Here is an 18506-nt window from a genome sequence, read left to right as displayed (position 1 = left end):
CTCAGCTAGAGCGTCTTCTGTGTGGAGGCATACGTGAATGGGATGTGCCTTCGTTGAAGGTTGTGCGTCAGGGCTGGTAACCCGGTACGTAAAAATCCACTACCAATCATTAGCGGACCGGAGTTCCGCTGTGGCGACCCCTAACCGGGAAAAGCCGAAAGACACAAACAAATAGCTTTCACAGGTGTTTGGATGTATTTTTCATAAATCACATAAAGAAGGGAGAGTCAAGTCAGTGTGAATTAAACTGTTTTGGAGGTAAACTCATACATGAAAAATATATAAAACTCACTGTGGATACATGTATTTATACATGATGGAATCCACTTGTAAAGATAAGGGAAGAGATTTTTTTCAGCAGATATATTACAATATTTGATTAACACAAAACTGATTTTTGCCAGGTAGGAAATTTAACATGTCAGAGACAGCAAACATTGATGTATATGTGCTGGTTGTTAATGCTAGGAGCATTAGTAATAACTTTTTTTTTCAATTGGAAAGTTTGCTGCATCCATATAAGACTGATAATGTTATTGCTTGTGAAACATGGTTAAAAAGCAGTAATGGGAAACCATTTCTGGCAGGATATAAATATATTTTGTTTCTGTAACAGAGATTCTAAGAACAAAATCAGATGTATTAAGATATGGATTAGAATTTTTATGACATCTTTGAAAACACCAGTACTGTAGTTTGACTAACCATGATAATAAAGACAACCCTGGAACAGATTACAACTATTGAAGTGCACAGATCACCAGAGTTAAAGGAATTGTTACATTTCTTGCATAAACATAGGAAGGAAAAATGATAAGAGCTGGGACTTGAATTTACCAGAGATTGAACAAAAAAATGCTGTTTCTCCAATATTAATAAGGAAATTATTTACTATGTATGTACAGAAACGGTTGCTTCAGATTGTAAATAAATCTACCAGGGAACAGAACTATTGTTTCTGTTCCCGAGGAGATAGTTGTTATTTTATTTCAAGTTTTACCATCTTTGATGTGCTGTGATCATGGGGTTGTAAAGGTCAAATGATTAATCGATAATTCTGCCAAAATGAAATATAAAGCAATGCACAGATTAATAAAAATAAGTTGTACTGAGACAAAACCGTAACTATATAAACTAACTACAGAATGTTGTGGAAGAAGGAATGTGGCAAGTTTTGAAATGGAAAATGCTGGAATGTAAAAAAAAATAAAAAATGTTTAACATCAGGATCCAGCCAGCACACAAGGTCAGGATGCTATATTTTCATAAGAACATGATACTTCATTTATATGACAGATGATAAAAATTCAAGTGGAAACAAGGTCTGAAATAAACTAAATAAATTAAATAGGGTAAGACAAGATCAGGAAAACTTTGTTAAAAAATGTCTATATAATTATATTCCCGAGGATTCAGAAAGTGCCCCAGCACTCGCAGTAAGGGCTGCAGTGAAAAAGGACTATTTATGATAAAGTGACATTATTTGCAATTAAGAAATGTCATAATCAGCTAACTTGGATGTCTCTGAATCACAACTAAGGATCATGTGCACACTGACAAAACTCAAAGTATTCTTTCTCTTCTCAAAATACATTTCCTCAGTAGTAGTTGCTTACCTTGGCCATCTTTCTGCCACTTAAGTTTGCATTCTCATTTTGTTTTTTGTGTTTTAAGGGTGACCTCTTCCTAAAAAGTCCTCCATAGCCATAACATGTTTCTCCCTCATAAATTACACTGCAGGAAGTTTTGCTTACTTATGGATGTGCTGAAATCATGGCAGGGGCAGCAGAGTCCATTACCTAGTCAGCAAAACTGAGAAAGGCATGCACAGAGAAGTTTCAGAGTGGGGCAGCTTTACTTGCATCTTTTGTCTAATTTTCAGTTATAAGGTTAGTTACATGTGTTGGTTAATCTGGTATTCAAAACCACCATGCATTCTATGTTCCTTTTAAATTGAAAAACAACGACCCAAGCACATCACATGTAGTACAAAGTCAATAACTCTTAATTGTCTCTGATTTTACCTAATACCAATGACTCTTGCCTTTCATCTGTGCACGATTTTTGCAAAACACTCCTGATTATGCCACATATTTTTATCCTGTATACCCATCATAGAACTTTTAATTTTCTAGTAAATCACTGAAGAGTACAGCCGGACACTAATGCTAGATATTAGAGTTCCATAGTTTACAGATCATTTTGTCTGGAAGAATGCATGCTAATTCAAAACTTGTTCCTTTAATAAATGTACATACTGCAGTCAGCACATGTGTAGCATTAACATGATATTTACTTATAAAAAAAAGAACCTTTACATTATCAAAGTGACAAAAGTGATGAACTAAAGATAGGAAGTACTGACGTTTGCAAGTTGGCACAGAACCCAAGTTTTTGAGCAGGAAATCACAATAAAATAGAACAGAATATCCAGTAAATTGGGTTTGCAAAGTGGGAAGCCATCCTGTCATCTCAAAAAAAAGAGAGAGAAAAAGATGGCAGGTCTGTACAAAAAATAGTTGCACATGATTTTAACTGCTGCTAGCTCTAATAAGCACCTCCTTGTGGTAGCTAACACTGATGGCAGATGCACCCACCCATTCACTTTCCCAGTCTCAAATACACATTCAAACACACACACACACACATACACATTCCATATAGCCCATACCTGTCCCTGAGTTGTTAGAACATCCCTATTATCTCCTTTTGTGTCTGTCCTGCCCTAACAAATCAAAGAGGATTACAGTCAATAATGCCAGACAATAGAGTTTCATGCTTCTTATTGTGTAGAAACTGCATCATGATGCTAACCTATTTCCCTATTAACTGTTTAAGTAAGTCTGTGTCAATTTCATAACTGAATATATATAGTCATTCACTTGACCCTTCCCACATATGGACACCCCCCTCCCCATTTCTGTTAATTGTCCTTAATTTTACAGCAGGGGCCCGCTGTTTCCTATTACAGGCATAACTGTCAACTGTCCAGAAATTTGCCTCATAGTTTTATTCTGTTCTTCATAAAATCTGTGGTTTTCTGGCACACCACTGAGAACTGAAGTCACTAAATGATGACATACATCTCAGTTTCATACTTCATATCCTTCAGTAAATGCATGCGAATCCAAAATCTGTAATTCTAGCCACTTTCTAAGTTTATACGAGGATTAATTAAAATCCATCCCTGATTGTGGGGCTTTGTCCTCCCATTATTTCTGACTTTGTCCAGATTTCTTGTGCAACAAGGTTGAGAGAGATGCTTGTAGTGCCCCCATAGCTCTGCTTCATAACTCGAGTCATCTTATAATTCTTGACTAATGGCCAGGTTCTTTACTATATTTGAAAAACAAATTCTGCACTAACTTATCATTTAGCGTTTTGGGTTAATGATACTTTTTCCTGTGTCATGGGTGCAGAGTTTAAAGTCCCTTTCCCCTTTCTTTTTTTGTTTTACATTTCTTTCAAGTTTTAGTTATTTCACTTTATTCCCAGGTGCCTGGTGGTGGCATAGAGCACTAATATTCTCTGTGGGAGGAAGTAGGGTCAGAATCTTTTTTAGTACTTTTAAGGAACGCTATTTATAGTAGCCCTTAAGACTAGTGGTTCACACCCTTGATCTATGCCCACTTTATGCTTTTTTTTTTTTCTAAGCACAGTTCAGGCATGCTATGCAGAGTATCTATGTTGTCTATCGTTCTCCCCACCAAGCCATGTCATGTGTAAGTGATGGTAAGACACTATATGAAGGTGTTATCTCTAGTGTTCTCCCTGACCCCTGTGATGTTTTAAGTGGTGTTAAGGCTTTATGTGAAAAGGTATTGCCCACTGACCCAATGTTGTAGTATTTGATCTTTATTCTAGAAGAATACAGCAGTATAACAGTCAATTCACCCCCCCCCCCATCCAATCTCAGCCGGAGACGCACTTATCCATTCACACACAAACACAAAAGCATGCGTGTCCTCATGTGCACACACACAAACATCTACCCTAGTTACTAATTACCCCCCCCCCCCCACTGTGACCTCTCAGGCAAACATACATGCAGCTACACACACATCTGCAAATGTACATATGCCCAATGCTACCTGGCCACTAAACTCCCCAGCACTTACCTCTACCATAATGGGTAAACACCGAATTTTTGGCTTTGTTCATTAACACAAGTTACCATGAGTAGCCATGTTACTTTAAACAGCTGAGCAATTCTCGGAGTCACTCGGCTGCATACATGTCTTAACTGTAGGCAGTTCCAGGTGAGAGCACATGGCTAATTGTATACCTTGCTGTAACATTTTTGAATCGGTCCCTTGAGTTTAGTAGGAAAACATTTTTTAGGTATATAGGATGTGGGTAGGAATAAGAGACATAGAAATCAATAAAGTGTGTTTGTAGACTCTAAAATTTATTCCCAAACAGCAACTTGTAGGTATATTTATAACATCTTATGCAAAAAGGTTTGGCTCCACAACAGTGGAGGCAATCTGAAACAAGGCAACTTCACATGTTGAAATTAAATTAGATTATGTTGAAAAAATATTATGCAAACATGACCCAAATGAATCACACGGAGGAGACAGAATTAGTAATAATGACCTGAGAATGCTTCAATGTGAACTTACAGTATTATTATATATGTCATTCACTAGTCATTTAACTATGGAAATATTCCTCAAGACTGGAGACATGCACTTGTTAAACCAATCTTTAAGTGTTGGGGAATAGAACAACTCAATAGTTGTATAGACAATTATTTTGGATAAATTGTCATAAATGTAATAGTTGGGACGTAAAACAGTTTATCAGTATGCATGTGCTGAAAATAGGCCTATAACTATCTGCAACATTATGTTCGATAATAACATAATAATACCTACCAATGAAAACGTACGTTGTAATGTAGAATAAGTGTTATACATGGGAAAAAGAATGGTGTGATGTAAATGATGTAATCCGATCTTCAGACTTTTATACAACAGTCATGCACAAAACACCAAACGATACATCAGAACAACTAAGTGTCTTACGTCTCTGTCCTAGGCCGATACTTCTTTAGGTTGCATCTTTCTGTTTTAACTTTTTCTTTTTGAAGTATTCAACAGTCTGTATCAAGATGATTTGAAAAGGGGAAAACCTATTGCATCTCTTACAGATATGATATATCTGCAAAAGGTCTTGACTAAACTGACAAGCTGGGCATAAGCAAATAATATGCTGACAAATACATCAGCTAAGCATGAGAGAAATGGGACACACAAAATGAAAAGTGAATATTTAATACAGCACACAGTGATCGAAACTGTATTAGTGATTGACTTAAGGCTGTATGTATATTGGTAGCTTCATCTTTCAGTTTTTCTGGTCATATCAGCCATTGGTTTATTATGGTTCTAAAACAATAGGCTATATAGAAAGATTTATATAGTCTAGGAAATCAGAAATGATGAAAACTTTGTTTATAGGTTGCATCAAACCCAAACTAGACTATGGAATAAAAATACTAACATGGAAACCTTATAAGAAAACTAGCATGACTAAGTTGAATAGTGTTCAGTGAAGATATACCAAGGGTAATTTTTATGTTGTTATGAAATATTCAAATATTTGAACTTACTCAGTGTATCACAGATATTTGGGAGGAGATCTGATTCAAGTATACTAGACATTAAGAGACAACTACCTCTGGGAATACTTAGGGTTATCAAACGGTAGCACAGATGTATTCAGTGACCTGCGTAGGACATTATTTAGGAATGATAGATATATTAATTGGTTTTCAAAGGGAATAGTTGATACCTGGAATAGATTACCAAATCATATCAAAGCAAGCACTAGTATAGATATTTTTAAGAACTTGGACACATATTAAGGGTGTGACATCCCCACTCTAGGCCAGTAATTAAGGTGCCTGAATCCTCACCATTGACACTGGAGAGGGACTTTTACTTGGAATACAAATGGGTAAACTCAGTATATCCAGATGCAGACCTCTCTGCATCAAGCCCAAATTCCCTTAAGAACACACAGGGAATACAGTTAGCCCAGGGTCTGGATTTCTTTATATTTGTCTCCCTCCAGAGCCCAGATAAGGCTCCCCACTGGCACAGCTATAGGGTTAAATCTTCAGCTGTGTCCAAGCCAAGTCCTCCAGCAGACTCTATGTGAAACCAGAGTATCTTGTCTCTGCTCAAAGTAGCAGACACAAACTGTGAAATTTGATTTACACATACCTGGGAAAGGCTGACACAGATTCACCCGCTTTGTCCCCTTCTGCCTAGACAATAAGGTAGTTATCACTGCCACCAGAGACTACAAAACCAACTACCCAAGGTTGTTCCAAGGGCTCTCAATTATAGAGAGTGAAATTAATATTAATACAAATGGTAATGTTTATCAAGCAGCCAGACTTCAGGAGTGGACACAGTGTAACCAATAGATACAAGTACTCTCAAAGGCTAAAATATTCTCTAAAGGACCAGCTACAATGTATCTTTTGGCTTTTCCCAGTATGGGGTCGTCACAGCGGAACTCCGGTCTGCTAATGATTGGCAGTAGATTTTTACATACTGAGTTGCCAGCCCTGACGCACAACCTTCAACGAAGGTACGCCCATTCACGCATGTCTCCACACAGAAGACGCTTTAGCTGAGAATCGAACAAGACATCTTACTGTGAGGCGACAACGCTACCGCAGCACCAAAAGCTTAAATATATTTAATAATAAAACATGGCAATATGAAATATCTATTTACAGTAACACCAGAGTTTCAAGTCACAGGAAATATTAAAAAAATAACACTGCTGGAAAAATTTACACAGTTACAGAAAATACTTAACTATTCTCACCATATTTTCCTGACTGATTTAGGGAATTACTGTCCCTACTTACTTAATGCAGACAGGCAAGATGAAGTAGGAGAGAGATCCTTCTGTCAGGTTCCAAGAAACAGACTGCCTGAGACTTCTGTCTCAACTAATATTAAAACATTATTTCTGTACAGAATGACATCACATGCACCTGGTCATCTGACTTCTGGCTCCCATGCAACCCCCAGTTGTGAGAAACTGCCAGGATTTAGCACCTACATGTCAATAATACACACACAAGAGCATTGTTCAGATGTGGTGCAGCTTCTAGAAGTTATAAAACAATTACAAACTTCTACTCCTCCTACAGAGCCTAACAAACCATGCTTCTTACAGACACTAAGGCTCTGGCTTCATTTGAAGCTGTGAGCTAACATCTTTATGGCCTAGACCCAGTAATTTAATTTCTCACTATTTTCCAAAGTTAGCTGGAGCTGAGCTTAACCTCTTCTCTTCTCTTCCAGTGTCCTCAATTAACATACGTTTAATTCAGTTGCAGTACAGTCAGGACTCACTCTTGGTACATTGTTATCATAAGCAACTTTACAAATCCATTTTCAACACAAGCATCTGTACTAATCAGTTTGATATTCAAACATATAATTATTTACTAAATTCCAGCTAGCTGTGCTGCCATATGTTACACATCCACTGCCCTACTTCTCCTGCATAGCTGGCAATACCTTACATCATTACATCTCTCCCCTTTGTGAACACTCAAGCTAGTTTTTCAAGTGACCCTTGAGAAACATTGCTTGAGAGGAATGAGCCTATCTGGCAATACATTAACCCATACCTTGTATTGAGAGCACATCTGCATTGGCATTGCTAACCCTGCTATTGTGATGTACTGTCATATCATATGCCTGCAACCCCAGGTTCCACTTTAGTAACTTGCAATTTTGCTGGCTGGCTCAATGTAGCCATGTTAAGTGACTGTAGTCTGTTACTACATTGAATTTCCTCCCATACAGATAAGGTTGAAGTTTCTGCAGTGCCCACACTATGGCTAGACATTCCTTTTCTACAGCTGCATAGCATTCCTCCCTGGGTTGGAGCCTATGGCTGAGATATACCACTGGGTGCTCTTCTCTCTCTGAGGAAACCTGTCTGAGTACAGCCCTCACCCCATGGTTTGAAGCATCCACCTGCACAATAAATTCTTTGCTGTAATCTGGACAGGCTGACATAGGGGGGGTCCTCCCAAAGCTCCTTTAAGATTCTGAAATGCCTGCTCACAGGCTGGGGTCCACAGTACCTTGTCTGGCCTGTTTTTCCTTGTCAAGTCTGTGAGAGGAGCAGCTATTGTACTATAACTGGGAACAAACTTTCTAATAGTAACCCACTGTCCCCAAGAATACTCTCACCTGCTTTTTTGTAACAGGGGCAGGCCACACCTGAATAGCTTCTACTTTGGAAGGTTCTGATCCGATCTTACCATTTTGTACTCCATGTCCCAGGTAGGAAACATCTGCCATATCCACCTGACACTTATGGGACTTAATGGTCAACCCTGCCCTTTGCATTCTGCCCAGGGACCTCCCTGACATACTGAATGAGCTCATACCAGGAAAGGCTGTAAATGGCAATATCATCCAGATAAGCAAAGGCAAAAGCTCCTGATCCTGCAGCAATGCGATCTACCAGCCTCTGGAATGTTGTTGGGGCATTTTGCATCCCAAAAGGCATCTTTGTGAACTTGTACAAAAGGAATCACACCTACCAGTAGCCCTTGGTCAGATCAATAATGGTCAGATGCTTAGCCCTACCCAGCTACTCTAAGGCTTCATCTGTCCTATGCATGGGGTAAGCATCTGAATCTCTGTGACTATTTAGTTTGTTGTAGTACACACAGATCCTGGTGCTGCCCTCTTTCTTTGGTACCAGCATCACTAGAGGAGGCCCAGGGAATGGTGGACTCCTGGATTACCCCCAGTTCCAACATTTCTTGTATCTCTTCCCTCAGAGTCTATCTGACTTGCTCAGGCACCCTGTATGGGGCATGTTTAATAGGCCTTTGGTGTCCTGTATCCACATGGTGCTGCACCAGGTGGGTGCACCCAGGTTTACCAGTGAACATGCCCCCAAACTCCTGCAACACTGCTCAGATTTCTTGAACCTGGGTAGGGCATAGCCACTGAGACATTAGTACCCCTTCCACTGAGGTGTCAGTCCAAGCCTCACTAAGGAGATTGTTCACTAGATCCCCCTCAGACTGCCTGCCATCCACTGCACATACTCAGCACCAGGTCTCCCTATCATGGTAAGATTTCATCATGTTAACATGGTAAAGGTTGTGCCCCTGCCTCCTGCCTAGCAGTTCTACCATGTAGTTAACATCACTGACCTTTTTTCCCACTATGAAGGGTCCCTCCCAAGTTACCTGCAGCTTATTGTGTCTGACAGGAATGAGAACCATCACCTGCAGTCCCACAGCATACTCTCAGACTAAAGCATTCCTATCACACCAGACCTTTTTCTGCAGTTGGGCTCCTGCAACATTCTCCTAGGCCAAGCCCATGAGCTCCTAATCCTTGTCTTGAGGTTTAGGACATATGCAACAGCATACTCCTTGTGGGATTCACACTCACCCTCTCACACATTATAAAGAATATCTAAAGGCCCCCTCACCCTATGCCCATACAGCAACTCAAAGGATCAAAAAAATATGGATTCCTGGGGTACCTCCCTGTAAGCAAAGAGCAGATGGAGCAAATATTTGTCCCACTTTAGTATACAGTTTAACCTATACAAAAGACCATTAGCCCGGGGATGGTAGGGGTGGTCTTTAGGTACTTCACCCCACAACACTTCCCTGAGCAAGCCAGCTGGTCTGACATGAAATTGGCACCTCTGTCAGTCAATATTTCTCTTGGGAAATCTACCCTACTGAAAATCTCTAACAAAGCATTTGCCACCTTCTTTGCTTCAATGATGGTTAGAGCCACCACCTAGGGGTATCTAGTAGCATAATCTGCTAACACTAGGATATACTACTTCCCTGTGGAACTTGTGGTACTCAGAGGCTCCACATTATCCATAGCTACCCACTGAAATGGCTTCTCAATCACAGACAAAGGCATCAAAGGAGCATTGAACTTCTCTCCTACCTTACCTACTTTTTGGCACTGCTCACAGATCCTACAGTACCCTATTACATCCCTTGCAATACCAGCCCAATAAATATTCTGCATAATACATCTCTTAGTATGCTTTATGCCAATATGACCTGCAAAAGGAATGTCATGGGCTATGCCAGGTGATAAGCTCTAGGCACTACCAACTGGTGTATTACCTCACCTTCTAGTCCCTCCCTCATGGGTTCACTCTCTATACAGTAACTCTTTGTTGCAGTGTATATAGATTCTCCCTTTTCTTGAGAAATAGGCAACTCCTTAGCTATCTCCGTCAAGCCTTATAATGAAGGGTCTAAGAGCTGAGCCTGTCTCAGTTCTACTTTTGAGACTCTTCCCAGCTCCCCTTCCACAGAAAGTCTGGTATCCTCTGACAGTGGTGCCTCACTGTCAGTCTGGGTACTACCACTCACCTCTGCCCTTGCAGTCACTCTAAGGGAAAATCAGTCCATACCAGCAGTTGGGACTCACCTTCAGGCTCAGTGCTACAGAGTTGCTTGGTCCCTGAAATAGCCAGCTCACCAGTCCTGGCTTCAGGTGTGGTGTCTGTCTGGGTCTCCCCTCAGACTACCAGACCCACATGCATGTCTCCAAGCCTGACTGCATGTAACTGCATGCAAACACCTCCCCCCTTATCCGGTTTCATGATCCTAACCTGGTGATTATCCTTCAACTCCCTCAGCACACAGTTTTCTTCCTTAGTTAGGTTATCACATACCTGTTTAGTTTGGTTACCCATCAAATTCCTAATTTCCATTTCAGTCAATTTTTCAAAAATCACTACTGGGGGAAGCAGAGAGGGGTTGTATGTACTTCTTATTAGCAGGGTTCTATTAGCATCATTCTTACCTCCCTTTTCCAACAACAAATTCGAATTGACAGTTCTAGTAAATCATTTCAAATCCAAGATAGTGTCTACACCATGATTCTCCTCTTAGGAACAAATGTGAACCCTTTGGAGATCAGTTCTCCATGGTATACATCCAATGTTTAGTTAGTATAATTATACATTTTTAGACCCTTGTATTCACTGACTGCAACATTAGTCCCCCCAGCTTCCAACAAATTTAAATTAGTTTGCAACTGTTCAAGACTGTCAAAATCAGATGTATTCAATACACACTCTGCTACCCCTTTATCAATCCGAGGTGCATATTCATATTCACCCAGAATGATACCACAGTACAAGGACAAAATGATTGACTACAACAACTGGCTAAGCTTCTGGTGTCATTCTAAGGGCATCCAGTATTTGTCTGCCTGGGACGACAGTCCACGATGCTTTGCCAGAGATGGCCTGCACCTGTCGCCCTTAGGATTCTGGATACTGGCTAAGGCTCTTGCCACCTCTGTAGTGCCTTTTTTAGGCAAGGTTCAAATGACAAACTCACCACCGTAACAGGTACAAGCAAGCAAAATCTGAGGGTAATGCTACTCAATGCTAGAAGTCTAAACCTCAAAATGCACTCACTCGAGGCACTCCTTAAAATGGAGAACATTGACATCTGTGCAGTGACAGAGACCTGGTTCAAAGCTCCAGAGAGCACCACTGCATTACCAGGCTTCAATTCATACCACACCTTTCGGCCACCTAACCCAGAAAGAAGCACTAAAGGCAGAGGCGTGTCCATATTCATTAAGGATATCCACACCTCCCGGCTAGTTGCACAGCATAATGCATCCGAGATTATCCAAGTGCAACTAACTCTGGGCAAGACCGCAATCCAAATTGTAGCTTGCTACAGACCCCCCACCATGCCCCAGGATTCACACTCCTCATTTCTTGATACACTGGAAAGTATTAGGGTACAACCCAACACCCTAATAATGGGCGATTTCAACTACCCCACAATTAACTGGGAAAACTACTCATGTACCAACTCTTTTGCTCAACATTTTCTAGAATTCATAAATTCCAATGCCTCGGATCAACTTATTCACACCCCCACCAGGGGCAGCAATATCCTAGATCTGGTCATTACCAACATGGGAAACTGGTATTCCACACCAGAGGTCAATTCCTCATTGGTCAGATCCGACCACAAGCTAATCAGCCTAGACATCCGCATCCCACCCCCAATTAGGGAAACCATCGTAAAAAACTTCTCCAAAGCCAACTTCACACTTCTTAAGACAGAAATGACAAACTTCATGACACCCATGCAGACGGACAATAGAGGTATGACTGCCGAATCCTACACAAATGCACTTTATAAGCACTTACACGAGCGCATGGATCATGCTATCCCTAATAGAAACAAGATGTTATCCTCCAAAAAAAGGAAGCCAATCTGGTGGTCCTCTGCCATAAACAAACTCTACAACAAAAGAAAGAAACTGTTGCAAAAAAGAGTAAAATCCCACGAATGGAGGAGCTCTCTGGTCAACCTCAGTAAGAAGCTGAGATCCCTCATAAAATCCTCCAAAGCTAGTTACGAAAATAAAATTGCCACTGACTCTAAAGACAACCATAAAGCATTCTATAGCTATGTCAAGAATCTAAATGGGAACACTCAGATCTGCTCCGAGTTACAGCACAATGGCATTAAATATACAGAATCAACTGATATTGCCAACATCCTAGCAGATAGGTTCAGTGCTAACTTTACCCCCCTCTCACCCCCTAGAGGGCCCATCTCTATACTGGAAGAATGCAAAGTTCCTACAATCACGGCTGAACAGGTAAAAAAACACACTCTCCAAAGCCAAGAACACAACATCCATGGGACCTGACAATATCCCAGGCTGCATTCTACACGAACTACAGAATGAACTGGCACCCTACCTAAGTACCATGTTGAATCATAGCCTCACCTCAGGCTTTGTACCCACTGAATGGTGCACCACGATGGTTATTCCACTCCAGAAAGGGGGAGCCACAACGGACCCTGGGAACTACCGCCCCATTAGCCTGACGAGCCTGGTCTGCAAGGCCATGGAACGTATCACCGTGGAACTCATAAACAAAGACATTGGTAATCTCCAAACTCTGGACCCTACCCAGTTTGGATTTGTAAAAGGCAGATAATGTCTCCTAAACCTGACTGACTTCTTTGAAGCAGTCACCAAAGCCATAGATGAGGGTAAAATGGTTCACACAGCTTATCTAGATCTCGCCAAGACTTTTGACACCATCCCCCACTATGGCATTATAGATAAGCTCACTAAACTAGGTATAAATCCCTATGTCACAAGATGGGTTGCCAAATGGCTCACGGACAGAACCCACACTGTGAAAGTAGCGGATTCCAAATCTGACATCAGACCAGTGACAAGTGGAGTACCACAGGGTTCAGTCCTGTGTCCACTCCTGTTTGGTATCTACTTCTCTGAAGTGCAGGCCAACAAAGAAGGTCTGTGGTTAACAAAGTTTGCAGATGACTGCAAACTAGGAGCCATAATCGAAACTCCTAACAATGTGGACAAACTACAAAAGGGCCTCACTGAGACAGATACCTGGTGTCAAAGCCATGGCCTTTAGCTCAGTACTAAAAAGTGTATTGTCATCCCCTTTGGTAAAAACTCTGTACCCATGAAGTACCACATAGCTGGTAGTCTACTTAATGCCGAAAATGTGATAAGAGACCTTGGGACACAGGTGGACAGTAGTCTCTTCTTTGATAATCACATCGCCACAGTGGTCAGGAAATCCTTCAACGTGGCTCATCTCATCACAAAAGGATTCTCATCCAGAAAAAAAGAGTTAATTGTTCCCCTCTACTCATCACTCATTAGACCCAATATAGAGTACAATGCCCCTTTTGGTATGTACCTCAAAAGACATCTACAACAACTGGAAAGACCACAGAAATACCTCACAAAGAGGATTACTGGCCTCAAACAGATGCCCTATGCAGACCGTCTTAAAAAACTACAGCTTTACTCCATCGCATATCGCCTACTCAGGGGGGATCTCTGCCTAACATACAAAGGTATGTCAAACCCAGAGCTGTTGGACATGCTCCACTTAAAGAAATCCCAATCCCTCCGAGCTACACGCTCTAGGGACCTAAACCTTGTCACCACAATAAACAGAACATGCTGGAGGGATAGATTCCTGTCCCAGAGACTTCCCATACTCTGGAACAGACTACCTATGTCAAACAGAGCTCCTCATTAGCACTCTTCAAGAAAAATATTGATGATTGGATGAGAAATGGGAAATTCACCCCGGGGATCACTTCTGTGGCTCTGCTCAACAGGGGCCCAGGAAAATAATTTTCTTGGGTGGCGAAAGCCAGGGTACATTTTTTGGCTAGGCTTGTATGGGCCCTAGGGCCAATAGCCTAGTACCTACCTATGAACCTAAGTATTTTGTAGCAAATTTTCGTCATTCATATTATTAGCATCACCAAAATTACTTACAATATCAAGGTCCTTATCAAATGCCCATTCTTGATTCTGTACATCCATTATGTTTTCACAATTTTCAACACCTTCTACCATATACATACTAATAAGTTCATTGTGAGTCATTAAGGAGCTGCTAAAAAATAGTTCACTTACCGCTGGTGGTATCGTGGGGGTCCACCTGTCCACCTGCCTCAAGCCCCCTCTGTTGACCTTGATAGCCCCCACGGTTCTGTCCATTGTTCCTTGGAGTCCACTGCCCATTTTTGCTTTTTAATCTCACTGACTGTCTCGGTGTTTGTTGAAAATCCTGACCATTATTGGTGTTGGAGTCTCTAAACACCTCCCTTTCTTCTTCCTCATCCCTTCAGGAAGCCTCCGTTAATAATTCATCCATCTGTTTCACATTAGCCTTTGGGACTGGATATGCCCTCTTTTGTGTATATTCCTCCATCTCTTTTCAGCTTTTTTTCTTTTCTTGTCTTGACTACATTCTCGTGGTGTTCCACTCGCGGAAAGATACTGCAATACAATCCTTCATTTACACCAAACACCCCGTGTTTGGTGATTTCTCGCTGTAACTTAATAATTTCTTCCTTCAACTTAACCAGTTGCTGTTGGTTGTCCCGAAACAGTAACTGCATGTAGTCCATCCCCTTGTGGTCGAAGAGCTCTAAAATTTCCTGATGCAATATAGAGCCACTCACCAAATTTCTTGAAAAATTCCACATTCTTAATCCCTTCTGGACTCGCCACACTTTTATACAGTCTTCAAAAAAAACAATGTCCAGTTGTAAACCCCTAAATTTTTTTAAGGGTTTTTTTCAAGTTTATAAATTTTCTGCCTTAAGTCCAAAACCAGGTCACATTTCATTAGTCATTCCCCCTTGGAGACTACTCGATCTCGGCTCCCTGTTTAACCAACTGATGAAGTCTCTGTTATTCATCGGGGGCGGTACAGGAGGGGTATTCAAACCCACTTCACCCCTCCTACTCTGCTCATGGTCACCAGTAGACACACCTCCTTCAATTAGTATCCTTGAATGGGAAGCCCCACTTAAATTGTCTCTAGCATTGTCTCTAGCAATCACCAAACCAGCGTTTTCACTCGTTACAGCAAAACTGTCCCTTAAACTGACAATTTCCTTCATATTTGAAGATAGCACATCCACTTTTGCATTGGTTTCATTTATTAATGCCAACAACTGGGTTAAGGTCATGGACTCCTCCATCTGCGAATTATCCATCCTCACCAACACTGATAAACAAAGCCTTTCTAATAGTGGGAGTTATAGAAACAGGCTCCAGTGTCTGTTGTCCTTTCCCGATCCGAATCCTTGTTCTCACAAACATTCCACAATCACAAGCAGCAAATAAGAATCCAAAAAGTGTCAAATCCAAAAATACATGGCACAAGGTTCTTTTCAGAAATAAGGCAACACCAAAAGCTTCAAGAAAGCCTGTATAAGCGCTTCTGTTCCTTTATTCACACACAAAAATGAACTTCAGCAGATACAAAAAACACAATTTCCTATCATTTAAATCACGTAAAAATCATGTGATCAACCATCAAATTACATTTCTTTCTTAAAAACAGTAAAAACTTTTGTATTAATATAAATACGATAGCTATTCACCTGAGATCCGGAGGATACTGGAGAAGAACTGGTGTGGAGTATTTGGAGCTTTTGGCTTAATGTAGAAGGTGGGCCCCAACACTATGATTGTATATAGAAAGGGATACAACATGAAATCTTTATTTGAAAGAAATCAGGATAAAGACAACAGATTTGTTTTGGGGAAGATGAGTAAGTGCGGAAACTGTAGGGAATGTAGGTTTATGTATGAGACTAAAAACATAGTTACTGAAGGTTATTCCCATTAAAGGGATATAGAACTGCCAAGATGAAGGTTTTTTTTTATCTGGCTCTGTGTCATACATGTAATGCTTATTACATAGGAAAAATGGAAAATGAACTAAGAAAGAGGGTATACCAGCACAACTACGCCGTTAGAAGACAGGATGGGACCAATGCCCTATTTAGGCATAGTATTATATGTAAAGAAGTTAAAAAATTTTAGATTTTGAGTGTTGGAAAAGGTCAAAAGACAGGAAAGAGGAGGAAATAGGGAAACCTTTTGGCAGGTTTTATTAAATGCAAGCACCCTGCCTGGCTTAAATGATAGAATTTTGATTAGTAGTTTGTTGAATTTAAGGGCAGAAGAGGTTTAAAAGTTAAACATTAAAAACAAAATAAACCAAGTAGTTTGGTTGCCTTTAGTAGTAATAATCGATAATAATAATTTATGTTTTTCCCACTATCCATAAGAAGTTTAGAAGGGGTATTATAGGGATATTAATTTTAGTGGAGATTGTATATAAATGTTTATAAATTAGTATTTTGAAGGGCTTAGCTCTAAATGAAGGGCAATATGTACATATATTTATTTGTATTTATATTAATACAAAAGTTTTTACTGTTTTTAAGAAAGAAATGTAATTTGATGGTTGATCACATGATTTTTACGTGGTATTTAAATGATAGGAAATTATGTGTTTTTTGTATCTGATGAAGTTCAGTTTTTGTGTGTGAATAAAGGAACAAAAGTGCTTATACAGTCTTTCTTGAAGCTGGTGTTGTTGCCTTATTTCTGAAAAGAACATTGGGCCGTGTATTTTTGGATTTGTGATATATTTAATTCAGTTACAATACAGTCAGGAACCACTGTTGGTGCATTTTTTACACAAGCAAGATTACAAATCCATTTTCAACACAAGCGTCTGTACAAATCAGTTTGATATTCAAAGATACAGTTCTTTACTTTGCCCATGCCTGAAATAGTTGTATGTCTGTAATGACCAGTTGTATCTTTAGTAACCTATTTAATTTATTGAAAAAAATGTTATTCACTGTGGAGGTCAAAATTAATCTAATGGCATCACAAAATAATAAAAAAGACTTCACTGGGTAATTTATAAACAGTATTCAAATATTTAAGATCGAAGAGACTTGAAAAAAGTATAATAGAGGATTTAAATCAAAGTAATAGATAAACCTGGCAACATAAACAAAGATCAATAGGAAGGTGTTTTTGTAAGCATGACAGGATATATGGTATAGATGGAAAATGTAGGATTAAGCTCAGCATAAATAACATAATAGTTTATTATTCTAACAAACCTGCCAATCTATTCTGTGACATTTTTTTCAGGAACTCCATTAGAGATTCTTACTCTCCTAATGATATTTTAACTTGACAAATATGATGACTGTCAGTGTATCACACAAGAGGACGTACATACAGCAACCTTAAGCACTGAACCCAACACTATTAATAGGGTGGATGAAACAAATGACTACTTTTTTAACAATTGGGTTTTAGTTCCATGTCATATAACTTTTGCATTTAATCCTAGATAATTGCCAGGAAGATATTGTTCTAATTCCTAAGTATGGTAATAATTCGATTAGGAATCATATGATGATTACATCTGTTTGGGCTTAGCTAAGAAATATGGCTTAGTACCAAATTAAGTAACTTTACAAGTCATGCTGTATCTTGATATCAAACAGTATGTAACAACTTGGATAGCAAACTGATTTTATGCTAGGAGCTAAACCAAACAACAAAACTGAAGTAATATATTGTTAAAAAAACAAACACTACAACAAATTCTGGCTCTGCTAGAATATGGCAAGGTAGTCCACAGAGTTGTTTTCTTTCAAATAAACTGTTTTGCTTTATTAAGGAGTAGCTAAATAATATAAATTTTTACATAGCTAGTAAAATGTGGGGAAAGATGTACAACCACTATACAAAAACACAAACCTTCTCTGCTCTTTGAGCTATTTGACTTATTTTCCCATACCATGCAGGGGACTTTTTATTAAGTCAACTTCTAGGGCATCTGTTCAGTAGAAGAGCGTTGTGTACCAAATCAGTGTCTCTTTAAATGTAAAATAAGGATTTCAGTCAGAAGGCATTTGTAAATGCTGGGTAGCATGCATCTGTAAATGATAAAGGGCTGTGTGGGTACTAAAACATTATGCTGCATATGTCTTTCTATCCCATTTCTGTATTTTGTTAGCTAATAATTTACAATTTTCCAGGAACTTGGTGAGATACTGATCGTTGAAAGAGGTATGAAAG

The 18506-nt window shown here is 39.7% G+C and overlaps 1 protein-coding gene across 1 annotated transcript in view; it reads right to left on the bottom strand.

Moving 5' to 3' along the window:
* TSPAN32 (tetraspanin 32) overlaps positions 1–18506 on the bottom strand; it is a 1820558-nt gene that overhangs the window by 1528408 nt on the left and 273644 nt on the right. The gene's annotated exons all lie outside the window — the stretch shown is intronic.

Source organism: Protopterus annectens, chromosome 9.part0, assembly GCF_019279795.1.
Source record: "Protopterus annectens isolate FY-2018-M chromosome 9.part0, PAN1.0, whole genome shotgun sequence".
Taxonomy (NCBI): domain Eukaryota; kingdom Metazoa; phylum Chordata; order Ceratodontiformes; family Protopteridae; genus Protopterus; species Protopterus annectens.
The sequence above is the reverse complement of the archived record's forward strand: the minus strand, read 5'-3'. Positions and strand labels throughout refer to the sequence as shown.